Source organism: Bos taurus, chromosome 27 (assembly GCF_002263795.3).
Source record: "Bos taurus isolate L1 Dominette 01449 registration number 42190680 breed Hereford chromosome 27, ARS-UCD2.0, whole genome shotgun sequence".
Lineage (NCBI taxonomy): Eukaryota > Metazoa > Chordata > Mammalia > Artiodactyla > Bovidae > Bos > Bos taurus.
The window spans coordinates 3,219,357-3,247,212 of record NC_037354.1 but is presented as its reverse complement, the minus strand read 5'-3'; the positions used below and the strand labels follow the sequence as shown (position 1 = coordinate 3,247,212).

The 27,856-nt window shown below is 41.4% G+C and overlaps 1 protein-coding gene and 1 non-coding gene across 3 annotated transcripts in view; both read left to right on the top strand.

Annotated features, from left to right (window-relative positions):
* The window catches only part of CSMD1 (CUB and Sushi multiple domains 1), a 2,064,317-nt gene that overhangs the window by 966,240 nt on the left and 1,070,221 nt on the right, over positions 1-27,856 (top strand). The gene's annotated exons all lie outside the window — the stretch shown is intronic.
* TRNAC-GCA (transfer RNA cysteine (anticodon GCA)) lies at positions 1,059-1,130 on the top strand. Its single transcript has one exon. It is a non-coding gene; the product is annotated as a tRNA-Cys (tRNA).

The window sequence follows — 27,856 nt, the reverse complement described above, 5'->3', positions numbered from 1 at the left end:
CCTTCCACAAATGAGCTCAGAGCATAGCATGTCCCCTCTCGCCCCTGAGCATGTGGGCTGTTCTATGAGACAGAAAAACCACACACAGATGTTTGTTTTCCGCCTCCTTAATACTTAGAAGACAACCCAGGAAACTCCTAAGCTCTGATATAATTTGTGAAGAAGGCCTGTGGGTTAATAAGCATCTTCTGGGAATCAGGGATAGGGGTAGGGGAGGGTCGTGGAGGTCTGACCAAGAGACCTGGGGACAAGCGTGGCCACCAGGGCGTGAACCTCTGGCACCCAGAGTAAGTTTGAACTGCACAATCAGTGCAGAAGCAACACTTTTCCAGCACCCTGAGCTACCCGAGAGCTTCTGAATTTCATGTTGCACATTCGTGGGAACCAGCAGAGTGTGCTGTCGGTGAGGAGCACACATGCTGGATAATTTTTTAAGGACTACCATTTTTCTAACACATATTCTCTCTGTGTGTAGTGCTTCATGGTTTTATTAAGTCTGACTCAAAGATGACTTGTCACCGATATCAGGGGTAATGATGTGGGGTGTCCCCTACTTGTGAAATGCTGACATGGCAGGATTCTCTTTGACTTCTGATTCATTCTTACAAGATACAAAGTACTCTCAGAGAAATTATTTCTTGAGAGTTGTATTATGTCTAATTCAACTTGAATAAAGATGACTTATTGAAATAAGTAATGCGGTTTAAAAGTGGCAGCACTGAACATTTCTAACACTCGGAGTCGTAGAATTTACTTACTGGGACTGTGTTATTCTGGGTCTGGCCCTCCCTGGGAAAATGTAAACGCAGACGGGCAGCCTCTGTTATGTTCATGGGCATGTCACAGGGATCTAAGAAAGATTCTTAACTGCAGCACACTGCAAGTGCTGACAGACACTTGTCAGATTAACGGCTAGCTCTTACAAAGCATTTTGTTTGAGACTAAGAATGTGCGCATGCAACCACCTTACTTTGTTTTTGTTTCATGAATACTTACAGAGTGCATACTGCATGCCAGTCATATATTATAGATTCACTATCATCTATATCATCTGGGCTTCCCAGGTGGCTCAGAGGTTAAAGCGTCTGCCTGCAATGCAGGAGACCTGGGTTCGATCCCTGGGTTGGGAAGATCGGACTTCCCTCACTCACTCACTCACTCATCATCTATATGGTTCTTTATGTTGGTATTATTTGAATTTTTAGTCACCATGTATCGACTCATAAGGGCTTCCCAGGCAGCATTAGCGGTTAAGAACCCACCTGCCAATGAAGGAGACCTAAGAGACTCGGGTTCAATTCCTGTGTCAGGAAGATGCCCTGGAGTAGGGCACAGCAACCCACTCAAGTATTCTTGCCTGGAGAATCCCATGGACAGAGGAGCCTGCTGGGCTATAGTCCATAGCATCACAAAGAGTTGGACATGTCAGGAGCAACTTAGCATGTACATACATGGGCTCATATATAACTTTTAAGTTGTCTGGCTAATACAATATATCTTAACATATGTGTGTGCATGTGTGCATGCTCAGTCGCTCAGTTGTGTCCAACTCTTTGCAACCCCACGGACTGTAGCCTGCCAGGCTCCTCTGTTGATGGAATAATCCAGGGAAGAATACTGAAGTGAGTTGCTATTTCCTCCTCCAGGGGATCTTCCCACTCCAGGGTTCAAACACATGTCTCCTGCATCTCCTGCACTGCCAGGCAGATTCTTTACCACTAAGCCACCAGGGAATCCACTTAATATTTATATAAATTATCTGTCACTTTACTTCTTTGCATACTTGAATGTTGTTAATAGCTTTTACATAAGACAATCAGTTTTAGTAATGATAAATATTTTAGCAGTATGTTCTTCAGCATTCCATATGAATAACTGTGTATCTATATGTGAGTTGTCATCTCATGTAGAGGACTTCAACACATAAAGCACATGAGGAGACAGCATCTGTAATTTGGCAGTGAATACAGATGTCACAGAACATCCAAAGGGAGCCTTGTTTGCTGGATGCGACCACATTGATCAGTTCAGTTCAGTTCCTCAGTCGTGTCCGACTCTTCACGACCCCATGGACTGCAGCACGCCAGGCCTCCCTGTCCATCACCACCTCCTGGAGTTTACTCAAACTTATGTCCATTGAGTCAGTGATGCCATCCAGCCATCTCACCCTCTGTCATCCCCTTCTCCTCCTGCCCTCAATCTTTCCCAGCATCAGGGTCTTTTCCAATGAGTTAGCTCTTCGTATCAGGTGGCCAAAGTATTGGAGTTTCAGCTTCAACGTCAGTCCTTCCAATGAAGACCCAGGACTGATCTCCTTTAGGATGGACTGGTTAGATCTCCTTGCAGTCCAAGGGACTCACTCTCAAGAGTCTTCTCCAACACCACAGTTCAAAAGCATCAGTTCTTTGGTGCTCAGCTTTTTTTTAGTCCAACTCTCACATCCATACATGACTACTGGAAAAACCATAGCTTTGACTAGACAGACCTTTGTTGGCAAAGTAATATCTCTGCTTTTTAATATGCTTTCTAGGTTGGTCATAACTTTTCTCCCAATGAGCAAGCATTTTTAATTTCATGGTTGCAGTCACCATCTGCAGTGATTTTGGAGCCCAGAAAAATAAAGTCAGCCACTGTTTCCACTGTTTTCCCATCTATTTGCCATTGAAGTGATGGGCCCAGATGTCATGATCTTAGTTTTCTGGTTGTTGAGCTTTAAGACAACTTTTTCACTCTCCCTCTTTCACTTTCATCAAGAGGTTCCTTAGTTATTCTTCAGTTTCTGCCGTAAGGGTGGTGTCATCTGTATATCTGAGGTTATTGATATTTCTCCTGGCAATCTTGATTCCAGCTTGTGCTTCTTCCAGCCCAGCATTTCTCATGATGACTCTGAATATAATTTAAATAAGCAGGGTAACAATATACAGCCTTGATGTACTCTTTTCCCTGTTTGGAACCAGTCTGTTGTTCCATGTTCTGTCCTAACTGCTGCTTCTTGACCTGCATACAGGTTTCTCAAGAGATAGGTCAGGTGGTCTGGTATTCCTGTCTCTTTAAGATGTTGATCAGACATCACGTTATTTTGTGATGATGACATCTTCGATCAGTTTGAGAAAGCTACACTTCCATGCACTGATCACAACATCTAAATCTAAAAAGTGCTCCTTCTAGAGCTTGAATGTCAGGTCCTGGGTGTATACCATAAAATGCCAAGGGAATATGTTTCAAAAGTTAGACACTGTAAGTAATATTTATATCAATGCAACAGGTGATCTAAAATAATTACCCTGTTTTGAATGACCTGCTGCTGTACATGTATTTGTAGCCTGTTTGTTTTCATGGATCTCTGACTTCTTTCTGAATCTTGTTAATCTGTTTAGGTACAGCTGTTTAAGTATTTATTAAGTATAGCTTATGACTGTTTAAGTACAGCTAGGTCACCTCACTTCCCACTGACTTATTAAGAAAAAAAAAGAAAAAAGGTCAAATGACAATGTTTCTTGCTCTCCACCCTGGGATGTGCCATCTAGAGGTGTCCACGTGAGATGCCTTCATCTTGTGGACATCAGCTGTGTTGCTGTGTTTACTCTGCTGGAGGAATTGGGGCCGTGTAGACTGTTCCTGTAGCCTGAGGTCACTCCTCACCCAGCCCTGGCAGGTCTGCATCCTGATTAAAGTAATTAAGGGTGATCAAGAATCTCTTAGTAATTAATGGATGATTCATTAATTTGTTAACTTTGCCAGTGCACTCAGAAGTTGTCGAGCTACCAAAAAAAAAAAAATAATAACCTCCTAATGTACAAGGTACATTTCTTCTAAACTGAAGTGTCATCAAAAGTAAATTTGATTGGTGAAGATAACCATCTGCAAAGCAGATCAACTCCTTTTCAGATACTGAGCACCTTGAGAGCTAAGTTGGTCATGAGAACAATCTATTTGGTAAAGAACCAAGGTTAAAATCATCAAAAATCTGAATCTAAGAGCATTGGGAATCATATACATTTTTGTACTGGGCTGTGTAAACTTTATAGACAGAAAGGGTTCTTTTAAGACTGACAGTCATTTCTGTGCTTTATTATTATTGCTCATTTCTTCTAGTTTTTATCACTTCTACTTTTCATTATTTCCAAGTTGAAGAATCCCTGCCTGTGGATGGAGAATTCCATAGTCATCTTCATCACTTAAGATGTCTCTGTTTCCATCCACAGAGCAAGGCTCCCACCAGTGCTCATGTGGGAGGACTGGGACTGAGGGAGCTCCTGCCTTATGGGGAAAAGCCCTGGAGTGAGCCCGTGATCCTGCGGAAGCCGTCTTGTGTATTTATATTCACAATAATAAAGCAACAAGTGAGTGAAAGTCTCTCAGTCATGTCCAACTCTTTGAGATCCCACAGACTGTCCATGGAATTCTCCAGGCCAGAATACTGGAGTGGGCAGCCTTTTCCTTCTCCAGGGGATCTTCCCAACCCAGGGATTGAACCCAGGTCTCCCTCATTGCAGGTGGATTCTCTACCAGCTGAGCCACAAAGGAAGCCCAAAGATAGCAAAGATAACACAATAAACAAATGATAGGCAGCTAGCATTTTGCACCGGAGAAGGCAATGGCACCCCACTCCAGTACTCTTGCCTGAAAAATCCCATGGACTGAGGAGCCTGGTAGGCTGCAGTCCATGGGGTCGCAAAGAGTCGGACATGACTGAAGTGACTTAGCAGCAGCAGCAGCATTTTGCACATCATAAATTGATCATATTGAGTATGTTGGGATTAATTTTCATTTTTGATTCCTTTACTTAGTAGAGGCTAGTCTTATCGTTTTCCTCCACATTCAGTGAGAAGCTAACATATTATTTTGTTATGGTGCATGCTAACATACCAGAAAAGAGTGGCTTCTACTTTCCCTTTCTGTCCAGTTGCCTAAATAAATGAGTAATCACTGCCCTTCTAGCATTCGTACCAATCACGCAAAGCGTGATGCTCCGTGTCTCGGATCCCTGGGTGGTGCCCAGTAAAGAGAACATGAGGATGGTGTGAGGATGAGGACGTTTCATTTCGTTTCCATGGGAAGCAATTCGCCTGTCCTCGGTCCCCTCCCCTGTAACACAGCTTTTGTGTCCTCAGGGATGCTCACCCCCACCCACGATGCACCCCTGATAAGTCCTGGGCAGTTCCTGTGACCAGACTGACGTTCGTCTAGTTTTCTCCTTGCTCTCTGGCAGGACAAAAGGCCTCTCTCCTTCGGATTCATCCTCCTCTTTGGTTCTCTTCCCAAGCCTCAGCTGCTTCCTTTCCAACTAATAACAGAAGTAATTAGCAGCTCTCCAATATCAAAACAGAGATCACACGGCTCAGTTCACATTTCACAAGAGAAAATCTGTATGGTCTGAAAGCAAGGCTTTTAGGGGTGGCGGAGGTGGAGGAGAGAAACACAGGCAGAATAAGTACACATGTTTGCATTTTTTATTTAAAAGCTTAAATATCAATTCTTTATCCCTTAGGTCTACTATATTTATGAAACCTATATTTTACTATTTTGCTATGTTTATATTTTTACTACTTTACTAAATTTACTATTTTTGTTAAAGTTTATATAAACTAGCATAGTAAAAATCATTATGCTTTTTAAATCAGTCCTACATTTATTCAGTGTTAGTCATTTCAGATACAAATAACTTTTATTGATCATTTTTTCTAAAGCTTTTTATTTATTTATACATTAAATAGCCAAGGCGATTAGTTGTATATCACAACACATTTTTATCTCCAACTAATGCATGGTGATTTTTACTAATACATGAAAATTCTGCTATCATTATTTTGGTGGCATCTGAAATTATATTGAATTCTTTCTGTTTTCATATTTTTCTACTAACACTTTATATCCATTACAATTCTTGAGGTTATTTTTAAATATTAGCTCATTTTGACCTTTAGTTATAGGGAGTAATTCATGTAGGTATTGTATATATTATATTCAGAACATTTTCTCTTCACAAAGCTGATCTGATATGATTTTGGAATAATGTGTTTACAAGCTATATTAGATCAATTAATAGGATTGTACAGTTTGTAGTTATAAAGAGGGACCTATTTTTAGCTTAGGACAAATTATTAGAGAAGAAAACATTGATAACAACAGTGGTATTATGGAAATTGTTTAGCTTCTATTCATTTTAGTTAAATAATCTTATTTTCCAAACTAATTTTATTCAGCCACTGGACAAGAAAACTGAAGTTTTAACTAGTTGAATGTATATGAATTATTCTTTCTTCAAGCCAATTTTAAGTAGATGGCCATGTTTCATCATCATCTAATAATATACCAAGCATAGTTCTGAATAGAAATTGTTGATGTCTCTTAATACTTCTGTGTATTTAAAGGAGAAATCGCAGAGTAAAAGGAACAGATGCATATACATTCTATACATTGCAGTGCACTTAAATGCATCCTTTCCAAATAGTTTTTGCTGCTGATAAACAAATGTTGAAGGACCTTCTATTTCCATTATTCTATGTCCAGATAAAGATGGTTGTCATCATAAATCATCAGGAAATGATATGCTACAAAACTCCCAAACACTTATTTACTTTGTGAATATGAGGATTAGCATTTACTAAGCAGAGCTGAGTAAGGCACTGTTCTCAGATCTGTTCATGACATAATCAGTCAGAAGTTTCCTGATCTGTGTTTTATAGTCTGGTAGGAAAATCAGTTTCATATATATACAGAATTATGGCACACTAGGAAAAACAATACATTTCACAGGGATTACAATTGTCAGATTATTGTATTTGATAGGGCACAGACTAAACTCTTGTAACAAAAAGACTCCAAAATACAGTGTCTCAGGCTGGGAAGAAGATTCCTTATCTCCCTTAAGCAACAGTTTAGGGTGGGGAGGAAGTCCAGCTTGGGCAGATGGCTCTGTCCCACGTTATTTACTCAGGTGGCCCTTCCTCCCATCCCTGTCCTGATCTGCAGAGAGAATAGGGCAGAGGGTGGGTGCTCCCTCATGAGGACTCCACCTGATCCCCCTTCCCTCCCCATCACATCTGCCTGCTCTCAGCTTCATCATCGGTCCTTGCCTATTTTTAAGAGAGATGAAGTCAGATGACCCTCTCCTTGTGGCCGTATGCTCAGCTGTCTTTGTCATTCCAGGCTGGTGTATCAGAGTGTCATGGACTGGGTGGCTTGTCAACAATGTGAATTGATTTCTCCCAATTCTGGAGGCTGGAAGTTTGAGATCAGGAGCCAGTGCGGTCCAGCTCTGGTGAGGTTCTCTTCCAGACAGCTGACTTTTAACTGTCCATTCCTGGGGGCAGGTGAGGCAGCTCTCTGGGGTCCCTTTTATCAGGACACGAACCATATTTCTGAGGGCTCCACCCTCATTACTCATCAGCTTACAAAGGCTCCACCTCCTAATGTCATCACCATGGAGTTAGTATTCCAGCATCTGAGTTTTGGGAGAAAAAAAAACACTCAGTCTGTAAGATCAGTTGAAACTTGGTGGTGGTAGGGAGAGGTCTATTCTAAAAAAAGAAGTAGGGATTGGCTGTTGAGAGACCAGTAACAGTCTGCCATAGTGAAATGCTCCCAAGCAGATATAGGACTAAATTTCAGCTCTCCCGTGATCTTCATGGAAAATTCCACATGAGGTATGGGGACCACTTCTCCCAAATAGAGAGCTTCAGCCACTCTCGGGAAAAGTCATCTCTCAAGCCTCTTTGTGAGATTCTTATGCATTTTTAATGTAAATAATATTAATATAAAGTTAGCAAATGGGTTGGCCTGAAAGTTTGTTTGGGTTTTCCATAAGATGTTATGGAGACCAGTATGTTGAATAAATATGTTTTATGTTCTGCGCCAAGTCAGTGGAGATGAGTTTGGGTAGACTCCGAGAGTTGGTGATGGATAGGGAGGCCTGGCTTGTTGCTGTCATGGGGTTGCAAAGAGTCGGACATGACTGAGTGACTGAACTGAACTGAAATTATCCTCTGCCATAATTATAGTAACTGATTTCAAATTTCATCAATAATTCACCCAATCTTTAGTATAAATTATTTACCATTCTAATAAAAATTAGAGGCTTACAACCTCTAATAGTTCATAGTCTAATATAAGCCCCCATCCACCACCAACATTATCAGGTCCAAATGGAAACCTTGAAGCCCCAGTACATCCTTTATTCTGTATATGACAAGTTGTCTGAATGTAACTCACTCTTTTGTAATGTAGTGAGCAAACTATTGATCATATCGATGACAGAGATCCTCCTGAGACTGTGTTGGTGACTATCAGAATTACATTCCTGTGGAGAACCCCTCAATATCTCTCACTGATTGAAATGTTTAATAGATGTAGAGACAGGCTAGGTTTCCTGTTTTCCAGCCTGCTCTCTCAATTTGGAGAAGTAGGTTAACCGGCAGTTTACTTCCCAAGATGCCCTCCATCCTGGTTAAAGATTATCAGTGTCTTGCAGTGAGCAGAGCCACTCCTGATTATAATCTATTTGGGATCTCTGATACAGCACTTCCAAGAAATATCTTTGAAAATTAGATCATATAAAAGCAACACACATATGAACGTAATTGGCAAAGGCTGATGCATACTCTCAGTGCTCAGTGGGTGTCGGATCCACTCTCAGGTCTTTTTCAGCATGGCAGGATGCGCTATATCCAGACTGTTCCCACGTCCCTAGGTGCCCTTCATCCTTATATGGTCTCCACCACACCTGCGGCACTTCTATCCGCATCATAACCTGGATTTGCGTCTCTTTGCTTTTATTTGAACATGGCTTTCTTTCTCTGTTGATTGCTTCTAATAAACTGGCCATTGCTGCTGTAGAATTATGCTTTTCCCCACTTTAACAGACCTCCCTGGACCCACGTGCATACCCAGCAGTTATTTAGCAAACACCTGAGAACATTTAGAGCACTTGCTTGTAGCACCAGCCTGATGTCTGAATCTCTTTTCTCTGCTCCTTCAAAATGGGCTTTTGTGCTGGGTCACAGAGACAGAGAATAGCAACCAGCACGTGCCACCCTCTGTACATCCACAGGCTGCTTTTAATTCTGCCCTGGGATCTTCAACCTCACGGCTTCATTAAACTAACTGATGCTGTGGGACTTGCTCAGCCCTCCAGTGTCAGGACAAGATGTAAAGAAACTGCTGCGTCTGACTAGACCTTGTTGTATATTTTCTGAACTCTTCAGAAGTTAGACGAGTTTTTGTGCACACTTGAAGAAATCCGCCAAGTTTGGGTTGTTCCCACAAGATTCTGTCCACAGGAGGCCTGGCTGCTCACAGCGGGTTCACAGCGGGCTCCTTTGGCCCTTTCTTCTTTCTTCTCCTTGTAGTTTTTTTTTTTTTTTTGGTCTGGTTATCACTTTCAATGATCCTACTGTAACTCAGGGCAGTGCACTTCAAAACAACGAAAGAACAGGCTTCCAGCATCTTACAAGAGTGAATTTTTAAGTCTCTGTCGGTTTAGGTCATGTGACTCCTGTAATATCCATGGCCCTCTTTTCCTCTCCAGAGCAAGCGAGTCCTCATCGCTGATGTGAATGGAGATGAATTCAGGCTTTGCCTAAAGGTCGGCTTGTGTTTATTCTTAGAGTGTTAGAAATACTTTTTGAGGCACGATCTTGTCTAACATTTTAGATCTTTTCTAAAATGTTATGAATTGTCATCTTTAGGAACAGACTCCAAATCCCACTCCTTGGGAATCCAGAATCTCCCACTCAAGGCCAGCATGTGTATCCATTTACTGCTTCAGGGAATAACTCAATTTTTCAGTACAGTGTGTGAAGTCTCCCCTGTAAAGAGCTGTTGGAGGCGCTGTGGATACAGAGGTGAATCAGAGAACTAAGGCTTCTCCTGTCCTTCAGCTCGGGACTTGGTGGAACAGAGAGCCATAAGCAAGCAACTGAAATCATTTAAAATTGTTGTAGTGCCAGGAAGAAACCTCGCCATGATGTGATAGAAAATACTAGGAGGCAACAGCAGAGTTATTTTAGGTCAACTGAAGAGGAGACACCTTTGACAAATGATGGCCATCAAGCTAAGACACGAACAGCAAGAAAGATCATGTGAAGGTCTCGGGAGGGGTGGAGGGGTGTGATCTGAGCAAAGGTGATAAAGTCTGTGCAGGCTCTGAGGAGGGAGGGGACCTCCTACCATCCTGGAGGACCTCATCAAGGAGGCCCGTGAGGCTGAATTGCAGTGAGCAGTTTATATCTCACTCAGAGGCATAGTGAGGGGCCAAGTGGACCATGTGGGCACTGGGGCACGTTGTGAGGAGTCTGGGCTTTCTTCTGACCACAGTAGGAAGCCCTTCAGTGGGCTGCTTTCAGTAGGAGTGGGCCTGACCTGACCTGTGTGTGAACAGTCCCCTTCCTGTTGTGCCAAAAATGGCAGGAGACGAGGGTGACCCATGTGGCGATGGATTACAACTCAAATGCCAATGTGAACACGTGTTTAGTTTCATACACAGATGCACCTACAGATGTATGCATAGATGTGTGTGTGCACAGGTTCATATGCACACAGTTCTTTCCTGCTCAGTCACTTGGGAGCCACAGGAGGCAACAGCCATCCATTAGCAATGAGCACACACGAACCTGCATCCCAGTTCCCAATTTCTAGTCTTGTTCTCCAGTAAGAGGATGCGGGGCTCCTTGGAGAAATGGCTGACTTGAAGATGTTGCTGTTGTTCAGTTGCTCAGTCATGCCTGACTCTTTGTGACTCCAGTCAGCAGCACACCAGGCTTCCCTGTCCTTCATTATCTCCTGGAGTTTGCTCAAACTCATGTCCATTGAGTCAGACTTGAAGATGGGGCAGAAAAAAAAATCTATTAGATGGGCCAGGAGCACTTTGTAGCCAGGAAAAAAAAAATGTTCAAAAAAAGAAAAAGAGGAGCAGGATGATAGACTAATGAAGGTGTGTGAGAGGAACACAGAAGGGAAAGAACTTCCAGTGGCTATAGGCAGGACAGTTTGAGAAATGAAGTCTTACTGGATTGTAACCCAGATTGTCATCCATTCATAGACACTGATACAAGTAAGAGAGAATATACACATTTCCTGTGCAGAAGAGTTCTGAATACTTTAGGTAGATGCTCACTGTCAAGGAAGTGGAGACTGAATCTTCTCCCCAAGTGTGGGCTCCCCATAGTTCCTTCCTTCTAAAAAGTATACGTTGGAGAGAGGGGAAAAGTGACTCTCTGGTGGAGAAACCTGACAAACACAGCCTCAGCCAGGGGGTCAAGGTTAATATCAGCAGTGCCCTGTCCTTCCTATGATGTGTCCCCTCGATACTGTGACCTGCTGAGAAAGACGCTTTATTTCTGTGTCCACCCCAATAACCATCACCTCAATCTTGCACACACACACACACACACACACAAAAATCAACCAATTCCAGTTGAAGAACAGCCTACAAAATATCTGACTGGAGTTCCTCATGCCCATCAAGTTCTTAAAAACAAAAAATATCTAAGAAACTGGCACAGCCATGAGATGCCTAAAGAGACATTCCAGATAATCATAACGTGGGGTCCCAAATGGAATTCTGAAACAGAAAGAGGACACGTGGTAAACCCTAAGAAAATTAAATCAGGCTTTAGTTGACAATAATGTATTAATATATTTCTCCAGACCATTTCCTGAACTTCTAAGATTATTCTGAATCCACAGATAGGACCATCCTCAAGGGCTTTGAGTGGAGGACCGTGTTGTGTGTAGAACTGACCAGTCTTTCTCTCTTTCTCTCTCCTTTCCCTCCCCACATCCGCTCCCAGTACAGGGGCTACCTGCAGTGAATGTGACAGGCAGGCTGGGGTGTAAATGCATTCCTTACAGGGCAGGGCACTGGACAGCATGGGACTCAGGTGTGCACGAGAGGCCATCACACTGGTATGACCAGGCAGACTTGCTGTCTCCAGAGACCCCTGGTGTCACCCAGGGGCCCGGAATCCACTCAGGATGCACTTATTTCCAAATAAAAGGCCATTTAACTTGGCTCCATAGCTTCTTGGCAGGAAAGCTATGACAAACCTAGACAGTGTGTTGAGAAGCAGATACATTACACTGTCCACAATGGGCCATATGGTCAGGGCTATGGTCTTCCCAGTGGTCAAGTATGGTTGTGAGAGCTGGGCCATAAAGAAGGCGGAGCACCAAAGAATCGATGACTTCGAACTGGGGTGCTGGAGAAGAGTCCTGAAAGCTCCTTGGACAGCAAGGAGGTGAAACCAGTCAGTATCAACCCTGAATATTCATTGGAAGGACTGATGCTAATGCTGAAGCTGAAGCACCAGTGTTTTGGTCATCTGATATGAAGAGCCAACTCATTGGAAAAATCCCTGATCCTGAGAAACATTGAGGGCAGAAGGAAAAGAGGGTGTCAGAGGATGAGATGGCTGGATGGCATCACTGACGGAATGGATGTGCATTTGGGCAAACCTTGGGTGATGGTGACGGACAGAGAGGCCTGGCATGCTTCAGCCCATGGGGTGCAAAAAGTTGGACACAACTGACTAGGCAACTGAACAACAACATCTTGGCTCCTAGCGGCACTCTCTGCTGGCCACGCCACAGAGCCGAGGAACACAGAAAGGAAGGTTTGTGTGTGAGAAGAGAGCCCGGGATCTGAGGGAAATGAGGGTGCAGACAGAAGCAGGTTTTCTCTTGGCCCTTCCCCCTCTTTATTCCTTTCCTGTCCAGCTCTACAGGGTCCTGTGTGTTTAAAGGCTCCAAAAATAGAGTTTGATAACAGTTAATTAATTCATCTTCTGCCCAACCTAAGAATTAAGTTAAAGAAAATGTGTCTGTGTATAGAAAGGGGGGTGCATTTTAAACAAAAATAATCTTCACATTGCATACTAATTTTGTCCATACACTGGTCCTGTTTTATGACTGAATCATTTAGAATCAACAGTAGGTCTTCAGAAATCAGAGAAACTTGAAGTCCACAAGTTCTATGTGTGTGTGTGTGTGTGTGTGTGTGTGTGTGTGTATACACATATATATGAATATATGTGTCTGTGTATTAATAAATCACTGCAGATGGTGACTGCAGCCATGAAATTAAAAGACGCTTACTCCTTGGAAGAAAAGTTATGACCAACCTAGATAGCATATTCAAAAGCAGAGACATTGCTTTGCCAACAAAGGTCCATCTAGTCAAGGCTATGGTTTTTCCAGTGGTCATGTATGGATGTGAGAGTTGAACTGTGAAGAAAGTTTAGTGCTGAAGAATTGATGCTTTTGAACTGTGGTGTTGGAGAAGACGCTTTAGAGTCCCTTGGACTGAAAGGAGATCCAACCAGGCCATTCTGAAAGAGATCAGCCCTGGGATTTCTTTGAAAGGAATGATGCTAAAGCTGAAACTCCAGTACTTTGGCCACCTCATGCGAAGAGTTGAGTCATTGGAAAAGACTCTGATGCTGGGAGGGATTGAGGGCAGGAGGAGAAGATGATGACAGAGGATGAGATGGCTGGATGGCATCACTGACTCGATGGACGTGAGTCTGAGTGAACTCCGGGAGTTGGTGATGGACAGGGAGGCCGGGCGTGCTGCGATTCATGGGGTCGCAAAGAGTCGGACACGACTGAGTGACTGATCTGATCTGATCTGATTAATATATATGATAGTCCAGTACAAAGAAATAGGCTTTAACCTTTTCCAAAAAACTCTCTTTTTAATATGCCTTGAACTGTTTATATGAATTCAATATGGGGAAAGTGTTTGAGTTCAAATGAATATGAATATCATAAATTAGTAATATATCAGTGCCCAGTAAATTGAAACTGCTTATGTCTATAGCTTTAATTTCAGACTGTTTTAGAAGGTAAGTGCAGGTTCACACAGAAGAAAACTCCAATCATGTTAGACCGAGTGACAGCCAAGAATTTATTAATTAGAAATAAAAGATAATGCCATATGACTTTTAGAAATTGTTAAACTCCTTCATATGCATTATCTTTTATTTCTAATTAATAAATTCTTGGCTGTCACTTGGACAAGAGTGGAGAAATAACTCCAGAAAGAATGAAGAGACAGAGCCAAAGCAAAAACAACGCCAAGTTGTGGATGTAACTGGTGATAGATACAGACTTATGCTGTAAAGAGCAATATTGCATAGGTACCTGCGATGTTAGGTCTATGAATCAAGGGACATTGGAAGTGGTCAAACAGGAGATGGCAAGAGTGAACATTGGCATTTTAGGAATCAGCGAACTAAATTGGACTGGAATGGGTGAATTTATCTCAGATGACCATTATATCTACTACTACGGGCAACAATCCCTTAGAAAATGGAGTAGCCTTCACAGTCAACAAAAGAGTCCAAAATTCAGTTCTTGGGTGCAATCACAAAATGACACAATGATCTCTGTTCATTTCAAAGACAAACCATTCAATATCAGAGTAATCCAAGTCCAGGTCCCAACCAGTAATGCTGAAGAAGCTGAAGTTGAATGGTTCTGTGAAGATCTACAGGACTGTCTAGAACTAACACCAAAAAAAGATATTCTTTTTCATTACAGCAGACTGGAACACAAAAGTAGGAAGTCAAGAAATACCTGGAGTAACAGGCAAATTAGGCCTTGAAGTACAGAATTAAGCAGGGCAAAGGCTAACAGTGTTTTGCCAATAGAATGAGCTGGTCATAGCAAATACCCTCTTCCAACAACACAAGAAATAGCTCTACACATGAACGTCACCAGTTTTCAAAACCAAAATCAGATTGATTATATCCTTTGCAGCCAAAGATGGAGAAGCTCTATACACTCAGCAAAAACAAGTCTAGGAGCTGACTATGGCTCAGATCATGGACTCCTTATTGCCAAATTCAGACTGAAATTGAAAAAGTAGGGAAAAACCACTAGACCATTCAGGTATGACCTAAATCAAATCACTTACAATTATACAGGGGAAATGACAAATAGATTCAATGGATTAGATCTGATAGACAGCCTGACGAACTATGGATGGAGGTTCATGACATTGTACAGGAGGCAGTGATCAAGATCATTCCCAAGAAAGAGAAATGCAAAAAGGTTGTCTGAAGAGGCCTTACAAATAGCTGAGAAAAGAAAATATATATCCATTTGAATGCAGAATTCCAAAGAACAGCAAGAAGAGATAAAGCTTTCCTCAGTGATCAATGCAAAGAAACAGAGTAAAACAATTGCATGGGAAAGACTAGAGATCTCTTCAAGAAAATTAGAGATACCAAGGGAATATTTCATGCAAAGATGGGCACGATAAAGAACAGAAATGGTATGGACCTAACAGAAGCAGAAGATATTAAGACAAGGTGGCAAGAAAACACAGAAGAACTGTACAAAAAAAGATCTTCATGACCCAGATAACCACGATGGCATGATCACTCACCTAGTGCCAGATATCCTGGAATGTGAAGTCAAGTGGGTCTTAGAAAGTATCACTATGAACAAAGCTAGTGGAGGTGATGGAATTCCAGTTGAGCTATTTCAAATCTTAAAATATGATGCTGTGAAAGTGCTGCACTCAATATGCCAGCAAATTTGGAAAACTCAGCAGTGGCCACACGATTGGAAAAGGTCAGTTTTCATTCTCATCCCAGAGAAGGGCAATACCAAAGAATGTTCAAACTACTGCACAATTGCACTCATCTTACACACTAGCAAAGTAATGCTCAAAATTCCTCAAGCCAGGCTTCAAAAGTACCTAGACTATGAACTTCCAGATGTTCAAGCTGGTTTTAGAAAAGGCAGAGGAACGAGAGATCAAATTGCCAACATCTACTGGATCATTGAAAAAGCAAGATAATACCAGAAAAACATCTACGTCTGCCTTATTGACTACTCCAAAGCCTTTGATTGTGTGGATCACAACAAACTGTGGAAAATTCTTCCAGAGATAGGAATACCAGACCACCTGACCTGCCTCCTGAGAAATCCATATGCAGGTCAAGAAGCAACAGTTAGAACTAGACATGGAACAACAGACTGGTTCCAAATAGGGAAAGGAATGCATCAAGGCTGTATATTGTCACCCTGCTTATTTAACTTATATGCAGAGTGCATCATGCGAAATGCTGGGCTGGATGAAGCACAAGCTGGAATCAAGATTGCTGGGAGAAATATCTATAACCTCAGATATGCAGATGACACCACCCTTATGGCAGAAAGTGAAGAAGAACTAAAGAGCCTCTTGATGAAAGTGAAAGAGGAGAGTGAAAACATTGGATTAAAACTCAACATTCAGAAAACCAAGATCACGTTATCTGGTCCCATCACTTCATGTCAAATAGATGGGGAAACAGTGGAAATAGTGACAGACTTTATTTTTTTGTGTTCCACAATCACTTCAGATGGTGACTGCAGCCATGAAATTAAAAGATGCTTGCTCCATAGAAGAAAAGTTATGACCAATATAGATAGCATATTAAAAGCAGAGACATTATTTTGCCAACAAAGGTCCATCTAGTCAAGGCTGTGGTTTTCCCAGTAGTCATGTATGGATGTGAGAGTTGGACTATAAAGAAAGCTGAGCGTTGAAGAATTGATGCTTTTGAACTGTGGTGTTGGAGAAGACTCTTGAGAGTCCCTTGAACTGCAAGGAGATCCAACCAGTCCATCCTAAAGGAGATCAGTCCTGGGTGTTCATTGAAAGGAATGATGTTGAAGCTGAAACTCCAATACTTTGGCCACCTGATGCAAAGAACTGACTCATTGGAAAAGACCCTGATGCTGGGAAAGATTGAAGGCAGAAGGAGAAGGGGATGACAGGGGATGAGGTGCTTGGATGGCATCACTGACTTGATGGACATGAGTTTGAGTAAGCTCCGGGAGTTGGGGATGGACAGGGAATCCTGGCGAGCTGCAATCTATGAGGTTGCAAAGAGTCGGACATGACTGAGGTACTGAACTGAACTGAAACTCCTTTTATTATTTTCTATACAAATATATAATAAAATTAGAGGAAGAGATTTTTAACCTCTTTAAAACCTAAGCTATACGTTTAAGTAAAATTATGGATCATTATTTTAAATTATATCTACTTCTGTGTTCAGAAATCTAATGTACTAGATTTTAATTTCTCAGACGTATATTTTTCTAATGACTTAAGACATACACATGTGTGTGTACATGATTATAGCTATAAATACCCTAATATTAAATTAAAAAAAACAGTAAAATAGTTCACAGAGTCTGGAACAAAAGTGTGTGATCAAGATATGGGAAAATCTCTCTTGTGATATTTAAAATCACCTCTGTGTGTGTAATTCAGTCTTTGTATTTTATAGGTCACTTGTGTTCTCATGTTTAGTTTTGGTCTTTGGAAATTATTGTTATTTTTTGAGTTCTAGGTTGTCTCCTTAAAATTAGTTCTGCTATGGTCCTCTTCCTGAAGTTATTTTTCTCTTTTTCTAAGGCAGCATTGGTAGCATGAATCTTCTTGAGTTTTTTTCATACTGGAGCCATGATGGTGGCTGCTTCCTAGGGCCCTGGCTCTTCTAGGCTCGCCTCTCTTACTTGCACTCAGCTAGATGTCCAGGGTCAGGAGCCTGTCCTATGGCTGCAAGCTAGTGGCTTCCACCCACTGCTGGCACTTTCTGCTGATGAGCACTAATGCAACACTCTTAAATTACAGTGTCCTTGAAATGTTGAACCTGCTCCTATCATGCACAGATGATAGGCTTTTTATCTGCTTACCCCTGAAAGGATGCTCTTCCTTTAGAAAAGTTGGGAAAAAATCAAAGACCTCATCCTGCTTCTTGTTTCTGAGATCCTTTATTCAGATCAAGTATATTAGATCCCTGGACACGAAAGTAGACATAATTTAAAATAATGTCCTATAATTTTATTTAAATACACAGCTTAGGTTTTACAGAGATTAAAAATTATTTTCTTTAATTTTAACACGTTTCATCCACTGTCTACCCTGGTCCCAGACCCTCTGGCCCCGACCCCCTCCAAGGCCAGGCTGGCATCACTAAGAAGACCTCATCGTTTCTTGACCATGAACTTCTCTTATCACCACAGGATACTCTGAACCCACAAGTTGTCTGGTAATAGCTTCTCTTGTACAGTTGAAGATTTAGGTGTATTCTCTGAACTAAAAAACACCTCAGTGAACTCCATGGTAAATATGACTAGTTTCACACCCCACAGTGAAATAAAAAGTACAAACACAAAGAGTTAGACCTTTCATTGCTGAGGTCTGCAGGAATTGCTTCTGGTTGGAGGGAGCTGATGGGTGACACCTGTCCAGGGAGCACATCTCATAGCTGGACATCTAAGGGGCACTTGTCTGGGAAGAGCGGGGAGGCATCCACATCTCATACTGGGCGGTGCTGCTGGAAGGGCTCTGGTCTCTCACTCTGAGTTGGGACAGTCCCCAAACCAATCCCAGCCCAGAGCTCCCCGGAGGACAGGCTGAGGCTTCACCACAACTTCCCTGCAGCTCAGCGCCTTTCTCTGCCCACCTCTGCCACCTCCCCTCCAACTGTGACTGTGCCAGCCCCACCAGGTAGAGCACCCACGCCCAGCCCCCGTGTCCAGGCCCAGCATCCCAGGAAGCCAGGCTGTGACTCTGCTTACTTCCCTGGAGGAAAGGTTGAGGCTGAGATGAAGGGAGGCCTCCTGACTCGGCCAATTGGGTACAATCACCTGGAGAATGAAATTGCCAGGTTCCTCCCTGTGGAGGGGTCCCTGCCCTCAGAGATGGGTCTCTGCCCTTAAATCTAGCTGAGCCCCAATATAGCTAAGAACCTTGGAGTCTGGAGTTAGGATTCTTAAAGTTAAAAATCCTAAGAATTCTCATCACAAGAAATTCTTTTTTTTTTTTTTTTTAATCTATATGAGATGATGGATGTTCACTAAAGTTATTGTGGTCATCGTCACATGACTACGTAATGAGTGTAAGTCAAATCAGTATGTTGTACACCTTCAACTTATATATAGAGATGAATATATATATATATAGAGAGAGAGAGAGAGAGAGAGAGAGAGATGAATGTCAATTATATCTCAATAAAATGAGGAGGAAAAATAGGAAGGAAGGAAGGGAGAGAGGGAGGAAAGAAGAATCTTATTAGAGTTTAGAAAAGAAAAAAAAAAAAAAAACTGGATGGGATTTTCTGTATCTCAAGACCATGCCCTGGGAAGGAAATAATAAATGATGCTTATGTTTTATTTAATCTTTAAATGTTGTGTTACTTCTCCAAATTTCCTTTGGCATTTGCATTTTTCACTTTACAGGAAGAGGTGTTGAGAAAGGCATCAAAAGTCATACGTTCTAAAACAGCAGTTGTGCAAAATCCTAACCTTAATGTAATTGATGAGTTTATCCCTCTCTCTCCCTGCTTCTCACTGTTAAAACAGAAAATAAAATATGATATCACAGAGGCAGACAGCTAATGGGGAAGAATGGACAAGATCCTTGTTCCTAGTTCTTCAGCTTTTTTTTTTTAGGTTATTTAATTTATTTAATTTTATTTTTTTACTTTACAATATTGCATTGGCTTTGCCATATATCAACATGAATCTGCCACAGGTATACACGTGTTCCCCATCCTGAACCCTCCTCCCTCCTCCCTCCCCGTACCCTCCCTCTGGGTCGTCCCAGTGCACCAGCCCCAAGCATCCAGTATCGTGCATCTAACCTGAGCTGGCAACTCGTTTCATATATGATATTATACATGTTTCAATGCCATTCTCCCAAATCATCCCACCCTCTCCCTCTCCCACAGAGTCCAAAAGACTGTTCTATACATCAGTGTCTCTTTTGCTGTCTCGTATACAGGGTTATTGTTAAGCTTTTTTTTTTTTTTTTTTCTCCTATTAAACTACCCCCAAATTATTTCTATCACATTCCTATTTAAAAGCAAATCAATTATATCACCACAAGCAGTATGGTGGTAGACATGCCCCAGGTGTGGGTTCATCTGCGTTACCTCCACCAAGTTTCTCATCTTATTTACAGACAAATTTGGAAAACAATCCCTTTGTGGGGAATTAGCAGTAGCATAGGTTAAGTGTCTGAGTGTTTGACCCAGATGTGCAGCATGATATAAATATTGTTATTTAAGGTAATTAAAACTGTAACTTGAAGCACAGAAGTAAATGTGTACTACCGTCACCTACATAACCCTCCTCTGGTAAGATTACAAAACACACTTGTTTTTATAACTTCAGTTTGACAATTCTGCAGTCTTTTCACCTCTTCACGATGGACACCCAGCAGCCTCCAGAGGCTGCCTCCCCCATGTTTCCTCCAGATTTCCTCCTCCCAAAGCTTTTCATGTCTACATGCTCCATGTTGTCCCTGTTGGAGACCCTTTCCTTCCAGCAGTCTACTTGAAGAGGAGAGGGAGCCGGAGACAGAGGGAGTGCTCTTTCCTTCCCGCAGGTCTCTCCCGCTGCCCGGTCATCCACAGCTCCTCCTCATTCCTGTAGGATGCACGCAGTCTCTGCTCGGGCTCTTAAGAAGCCATGTGGTGATTGTTCTTTTCCCTGCTGGCTCCTGGACTTTGAATTATCTCCAGGGCAGAATCTTGGCATCTTCATCTTTGTCTGATCACTAATAACAACTTGGAATGTATTTGTTGGGGAAAGGAAGCATGAGATATGATATACTGGCATTATTTTAAACAGCTTTATTGAGGAGTGATGTCTACTTTTGTCTTTGATACTCCTTTATTTCAGTTTCTTCTTCAGTTGCTCATGTTCCATTTTTTAGTAATTTGTTTGAGATCTCTCTTCTTTTCATAATATAAACTCTCTGTGCTGTGAATCTCCCTAAAAGCATAACTTTCAATACATCCTACAATTTGACTTGTTGTTTAAACAGTTTCATGTAATTCAGTTCAGTTCAGTTCCGTCACTGAGTCATGTCCGACTCTTTGTGACCCCATGAACCACAGCAGGCCAGGCCTCCCTGTCCAATACCAGCTCCCAGAGTCCATCCAAACCCATGTCCATTGAGTCAGTGATGCCATCCAACCATCTCATCCTCTGTCATTCCCCTTCTCCTCCTGCCCTCAATCTTCCCCAGCATCAGGTCTTTTCAAATGAGTCAGCTCTTCACATCAGGTGGCCAAAGTACTGGAGTTTCAGCTTCAACATCATTCCTTCCAATAAATACCCAGGACTTATCTCCTTTAGGATGGACTGGTTGGATCTCCTTGCAGTCCAAGGGACTCTCAAGAGTCTTCTCCAACACCACCGTTCAAAAGCATCAATTCTTCGGTGCTCAGCTTTCTTTATAGTCCAACTCTCACATCCATACACGACCACTGGAAAAACCATAGCCTTGACTAGACGGACCTTTGTTGACAAAGTAATGTCTCTGCTTTTTAATATTCTGTCTAGACTGGTCATAACTTTCCTTCCAAGGAGTAAGCGTCTTTTAATTTCATGGCTGCAGTCACCATCTGCAGTGATTTCAGAGCCCAGAAAAATAAAGTCAGCCACTGTTCCCACTGTTTCCCCATCTATTTCCCATGAAGCGGTGGGACCAGATGCCATGATCTTAGTTTTCTGAACGTTGAGCTTTAAGCCAACTTTTTCACTCTCCTCTTTCACTTTCATCAAGAGGCTCTTTAGTTATTCTTCACTTTCTGCCATAAGGGTGGTATCATCTGCATATCTGAGGTTATTGATATTTCTCCCAGCAATCTTGATTCCAGTTTGTGCTTCTTCCAGCCCAGCATTTCTCATGATGTATTCTGCATATAAGTTAAATAAGCAGGGTGACAGTATACAGCCTTGACATACTCCTTTTCCTGTTTGTAACCAGTCTGTTGTTCCATGTCCCGTTCTAACTGTTGCTTCCTGACCTGCATGCAGGTTTCTCAAGAGGCTGGTCAGGTGGTCTGGTATTCCCATCCCTTTCAGAATTTTCCACAGTTTATTGTGATCCACACAGTCAAAGGCTTTGGCATAGTCAATAAAGCAGAAATAGATGTTTTTCTGGAACTCTCTTGCTTTTTTGATGATCCAAAAAAACATTATCAATTTGATCTCTGGTTCCTCTGCTTTTTTAAAACCAGCTTGAACATCTGGAATTTCATGGTTCACATATTGCTGAAGCCTCGCTTGCAGAATTTTAAGCATTACTTTACTGGCATGTGAGATGAGTGCAATTGTGGGGTACTTTGAGCATTGTTTGGCATTGCCTTTCTTTGGGATTGAAATGAAAACTGACCTTTTCCAGTCCTGTGGCCACTGCTGAGTTTTCCAAATTTGCTGGCATATTGAGTGCAGCACTTTCACAGCATCATCTTTCAGGATTTGAAATAGCTCAACTGGTATTCCATCACCTCCACTAGCTTTGTTTGTAGTGATGCTTCCTAAGGCCCACTTGACTTCACATCTCATGATGTCTGGCTCTAGGTGAGTGATCACACCATCATGATTATCTGGGTCATGAAGACCTTTTTTGTACAGTTTTTCTGTGTATTCTTGCCACCTCTTCTTAATATCATCTGCTTCTGTTAGGTCCCTACCATTTATGTCCTTTCTTGTGCCCATCTTTTCATGAAATATTCCCTTGGAATCTCTAATTTTCTTGAAGAGATCACTAATCTTTCCATTCTGTTGTTTTCCTCTATTTCTTTGCATTGATTGCTGAGGAAGGCTTTCTTATCTCTCCTTGCTAATCTTTGGAACTCTGCATTCAAATGTGTATATCTTTCCCTTTCTCCTTTGCTTCTGGCTTCCCTTCTTTTCACAACTATTTGTAAGGCCTCCCCAGGCAGCCATTTTGCTTTTTTGCATTTATTTTTCTTGGGGATGATCTTGATTCCTGTCTCTTTTACAATGTCACGAACCTCCATCCATAGTTCATCAGGCACTCTGTCTATCAGATCTAGTCCCTTAAATCTATTTCTCACTTCCCCTGTATAGTCATAAGGGATTTGATTTAGGTCATAACTGAATGGTCTATCATGGGCATCACTAAATGGTTGACATTGAAATCAGATTGATTATATTCTTTGAAGCCAAAGATGGAGAAGCTCTATACAGTCAGCAAAAACAAGACTGGGAGCTGACTGTGGCTCGGATCATGAACCCCTTATTGCCAAATTCATGTAGTTCAGACATTTCCTAATATCTTGTATGACTTCCTCTTTAACCATTAATTAATTAGATGTTGGTTGAGAGTTTTGTTCAAGGCTTCTATAACCTTAGTGATTTTCTGTCAATTAAGAGAGTAGTTTGGTAATCCCAACTATAATTAGTTTTATTAAATTCTCCTTGTAATTCTGTCAGTGTTTGCCCATATATTTAGAAGCTTTGTTATTAGGCACATAAATGTCTAGGAGTGTCCACCTTTTTAACATTAGATGACATCCCTCTGTGCATTAAAACTGTGTGTGATATTAGCATAGGAACTTAAGTGTTCTTTTGATTAATGTAAGAATTTTTATTAGTATTTTTCATTTTCTTTTGTCTCTTTGCACCTTTAAAGTGTGTTTTTTTGGCATTAGTGTATCATTGGCTTATTTTATTCCAGTCTAACAGTTTCTGCCTTTTTTCCCCATGTCTAGTTAAGGTGCTTGATCTTCACTTTCATCAAGACAAAGAATACAATTAGAGTAACTGTTTTAATACTGCTGTCTACTAATTCAACCATCTATGTCATTTCTGGCTATTTTTTTTTATTATTCTTCTTACTCCTCATTATGAATTTTATTTTCTTGCCAGTTATCATGCTTAATTGGACCCCAAACATTGTGAATCTTAATTTAGAGGATGCTAGATACTTTTGTATTCCCCCAAATATTTTTTGTATGTTGTTAAACTTCTTGGGACAGTTTGATCCTTACAAATACTACTTTCTAAGACTTCATGAAGAGCAAGTCAAGTTGGAACCTCAGTTGAGCTTTTAAGTAGCTCATTTATTTGCAGGTTTGTGGATCTGATGCTCTGAATTCTGTCCACTGAGCCATGAAGGTGTCTGTTTTCACTGTTGGGAGCAGGTATTCTGCTCAGCCATGAGAGTGTCTGGGCACTTTTGCCTCCAATCCCTTAGTAATTCTTCCATTAGCCTTGGTCATTTTCTTACATACATGCACTAGTAAGCACTCCACCATGTTCAGGAGGGGCTCTGCAGGTCTCTGGAGCCCTGGCTCCCTTGTAAACTTCAGCCTCCCTGACATTTGGGTTCTCATCTCTGCCTCCTCAACTCAGGAAGACCATCAGTCTCTCCCTGGGTTTCCACTCCTATACCTGGGATCCCTGCCCTCTCCAGGGAATCTGCTGGGGAGGATTTAAGGACTCTCACTTGATTCCTATCCCTCAGAATCATGATCCGACAATGACTGATGCCCGAGGCTTTAAAAGTAATTTAAAGCAATAACAAATTTTGACTTTTTTTTTCAAATTTCATTAAACATTGTTACTCCAACTTAGCCAAAGAAATATTGTAGTGAGATTATTTTTTTTAATTTAAATTAATGAAATGAACAGTGACTAAGAAAGAGTTTAGAATTGTTTTCTAGGGTCACTTTAATTTAGTTTTGTTAACCACCCCTCATTGTGTTTAATATAATATTTAACTTTTGGAACAGATTGTATTATCCTTGTTACATGGTTATCATGTGTTAGAGAGTAAATAGGAGCAGCATTTGGCATAAGACAGAGGTCATTTCAGTCAGTTCTTGAGTGGTTGCTGGCATCTTTGCTCTCGTCAACATGATAATCTGCGAGGGCTTGTAGTAATGTTTGTTTCAGTATCTTTTTCTTTACCTTATAGAAATACTGAGACACTTGCAAGTGGCTGAACATCCATTTGCTGAGTGTAAAGTTTACTTTTGAGAAGAATAAAGATGATCATAAAAATTGTATATCTGCTTGTGTCTTTTTTGGGAGAATCTGGGATCCACCATGTGGTGGGAGTATATGTAAATTTACCTGAAAAAAGTCATGTACATGCAAGTTTCTGTTCAGTAATTCAGTGATAATGGAAAGTTCCCCTGGTATTATTACTTATTGCTATGCTTGTTTTGTATGTCAATCACTTATGCTTAATTTTCAACTGTGGATATTACCAGGCATATTCTTCCATGATTGCTTCTCAGCTTGACTCCCAGGCTCTCTGATCTTGATTTTAACTTTTTGGCTATTTTTCCATTTTGTTTAATAATTAACCCCCTCCTCCCATTAACTTTGGTATTTCAGCAGATTTATGTCTGGCCCCCAGTTATTTTTCTTTTATATCCCCTCCATTGTTACTCTCTAAATTAGAGAGGAAACTTAGCATTTTTCTGGTCCTTCCCTCTTTTCTTGCTGACTCCAGGGTTCATTCATGGAGTTGCTGAAGAGAGAATGACAAGACACTCACGTTCACAAGTAAACTTACTCTCCCACATCCGTGGCCTTCATGGCCTCTCTTCCTGGGTCACCATCATAAATTCTTCTTGTGGCTGTTTCTTCCTCAGTAGTTCATTCTTAGTTCCTTGGTCCTAGATTTACAGTCATTTATGTCTAGATTGGAGAAGGAAATGGCAACCCACTCCAGTGTTCTTGCCTGGAGAATCCCAGGGACGGGGGAGCCTGGTGGGCTACCGTCTATGGGGTCTCACAGAGTTGGACATGACTGAAGCGACTTAGCAGCAGCAGCAGCATATCTAGATTGATGCCTGTGCTGTTTGGGGTGGTAAAGGTCCAACTGCTCATAGATACAGGTTAGTGAAGTGAAGACAACTTCTTCTTTAAAGATATATACCCGTGAAAGATCAACCAGAAAAATTAAAGACCGTGAGCTCATCCCAGGGGTCACCTGACCGTACATGCTTCCTTGCATTCCCCACAGTTATTTCACACAGCATCATTTTGCAACAAGCATTTTTGTATTCTCATTTCTTACAGGCTTATAATGTCTTAAAACTGCTATTCAAAATCTTTTTAAAATCCAGCCCCTAGATTTCAAATCCATCTGCCAACTGGTCTTTTTGCTTGTGTTAACTTTGTTACCCAGTCCCGCCTAGTCCCTTTGTCCCATCCTGCAAATTTACCTGACAGCTTGAAATGTATTTTTTAAAAGCTATGTAATCATTTTGCCTTCAGTTTTACATGGGGAAATATCGTAACGCTCCCTAATCCTTATATTCCTGTTACTATTATCAAACAAAGCTCTACCGAGAACATGGCTGATTTAATGGCATTTTATCATTTTTCTTGCTTTTTGCAATGACAGCAGTTTCTTGTAGTTTACTGTAGTGCTGAAGAGCAGAAATTCTGGATCCATCATGTGCAAACCCTATCACCAGTACTCGCCAGTTGTGTGGCCGTGAGAAGGTTGCTTAACCTTTCTGTGCTACAGTACCTTCCTCTATGAAAGGGGATAATAATGGTACTTCATATATACTGTTAATATATGTAAACCACTTAAAACAGTGTCTAGCGCATCACATGTGCTGTGTGTAACTGATTATTACTAAAATAGAGCAAGAATAAGGAAGAATTAACGTGGCTAAAAAGTGGAGTGTCTTTCTCTTTTGCTTCCCCTTTTAATGACTGTGTTCTTACTTTAATGACAACATTGACTCTAGCAGACTTTTTCTGGTTTTATTGTTTCTGAAATTGGTATTTATCAGAACCCCTGCATACTTTTAAATTTGTTTGATTTCTCTGAAGTCCACGTGGTGCTTTAGAACTGGGAAAGTAAATTTGAAATTGCTAATATATCTATTGAGTGCTTCCTCTGTTCCATGTGCCCAGCTAGCTATTGATTCTGCTTTACATCATATATGTGTCCTAACACACCCATTACTAGGTTTTGCTTTTCATTCCTCTCATCAAGACATAGAGACTGAGACTTTGTCCAACCTTATAGGTGTGTTTCTGGAGTAGAAACATGCATTTTTCTGACACCGATTCCCATAACCCACCATGCTGGGTCCTTTTCTATAGCCATTTGCCAGAACTGCATCCTTTCTTTAAAAATAATCTTTCTGTATTAATTTGGCCAAACCTTACAGCTTTCCACCTTGAAGTCTGCTTAGAATTCACTCCTCTTTGAGTTCTTCTCATCCAGAGCCTGTAAATTTTCAGGAATAATATAATATCTTCACAGCATGTCCCCCACATGTGGTTCATCACATGGACAAGGAGAGCTTGGCAGTGGATACATTAAATGGTTGCTCCCGCTACTTGAGGACCCCTCCTTGCTCTTGGTGCGTATCTGCTCTCTCTGCACCTTCTTGTCCCACCAAATGGCCATGGCTCAGAGAATCAGTCCAGAGGGTAAATGGCAGGTTTCAAGACTTGAACATCTGACTTCTAAAAGTGTTTCTGAATATGAGTATAATCAGGTGGTTCAAATCCTTCCCGAAGGTCGCAGGAGGGAGTTCAGGACAAGCAATCTGTGGACAAACACACCACATACTGTTGGTTTTTATTTTCAGGGTTGTGTGTCAGGTGGGTATTTGGAGTTTTATTTCCTTAAGCTCCAGTGAGACTCCAGGAAAGATAGAGTGTAAACAAATTGTCTGACATACACCCTGGGGGACCCAGTTTCCACATGAACACACCTAATGAAATTTCCTTAATTGTGCACATCCTGCTAAAAATGCTGCTGTGCCTGATGAATTGCAGGCTTCTGTTCACCAGCCTTTTATCCTGTTTTGTGATGAATATAAATACTGTATTTTTAGTTGCAAGTTTCCATGTGTCTTCTGAAATGGGATTTGATATGGCATCCATTTAATGATTGAAATGCTTAGGTCTAAGGCTTAATGTGAGAGCCTCACGAAGTCACTGACTTGTGACCGTTTGTACTCGCCAAAGCAGAAGTATCGTAGAGGGGATTTCCATGAGTGTAATTGGAATGACAGCCTAGGTTTCAGGCCCCGGGTGTGCAGAC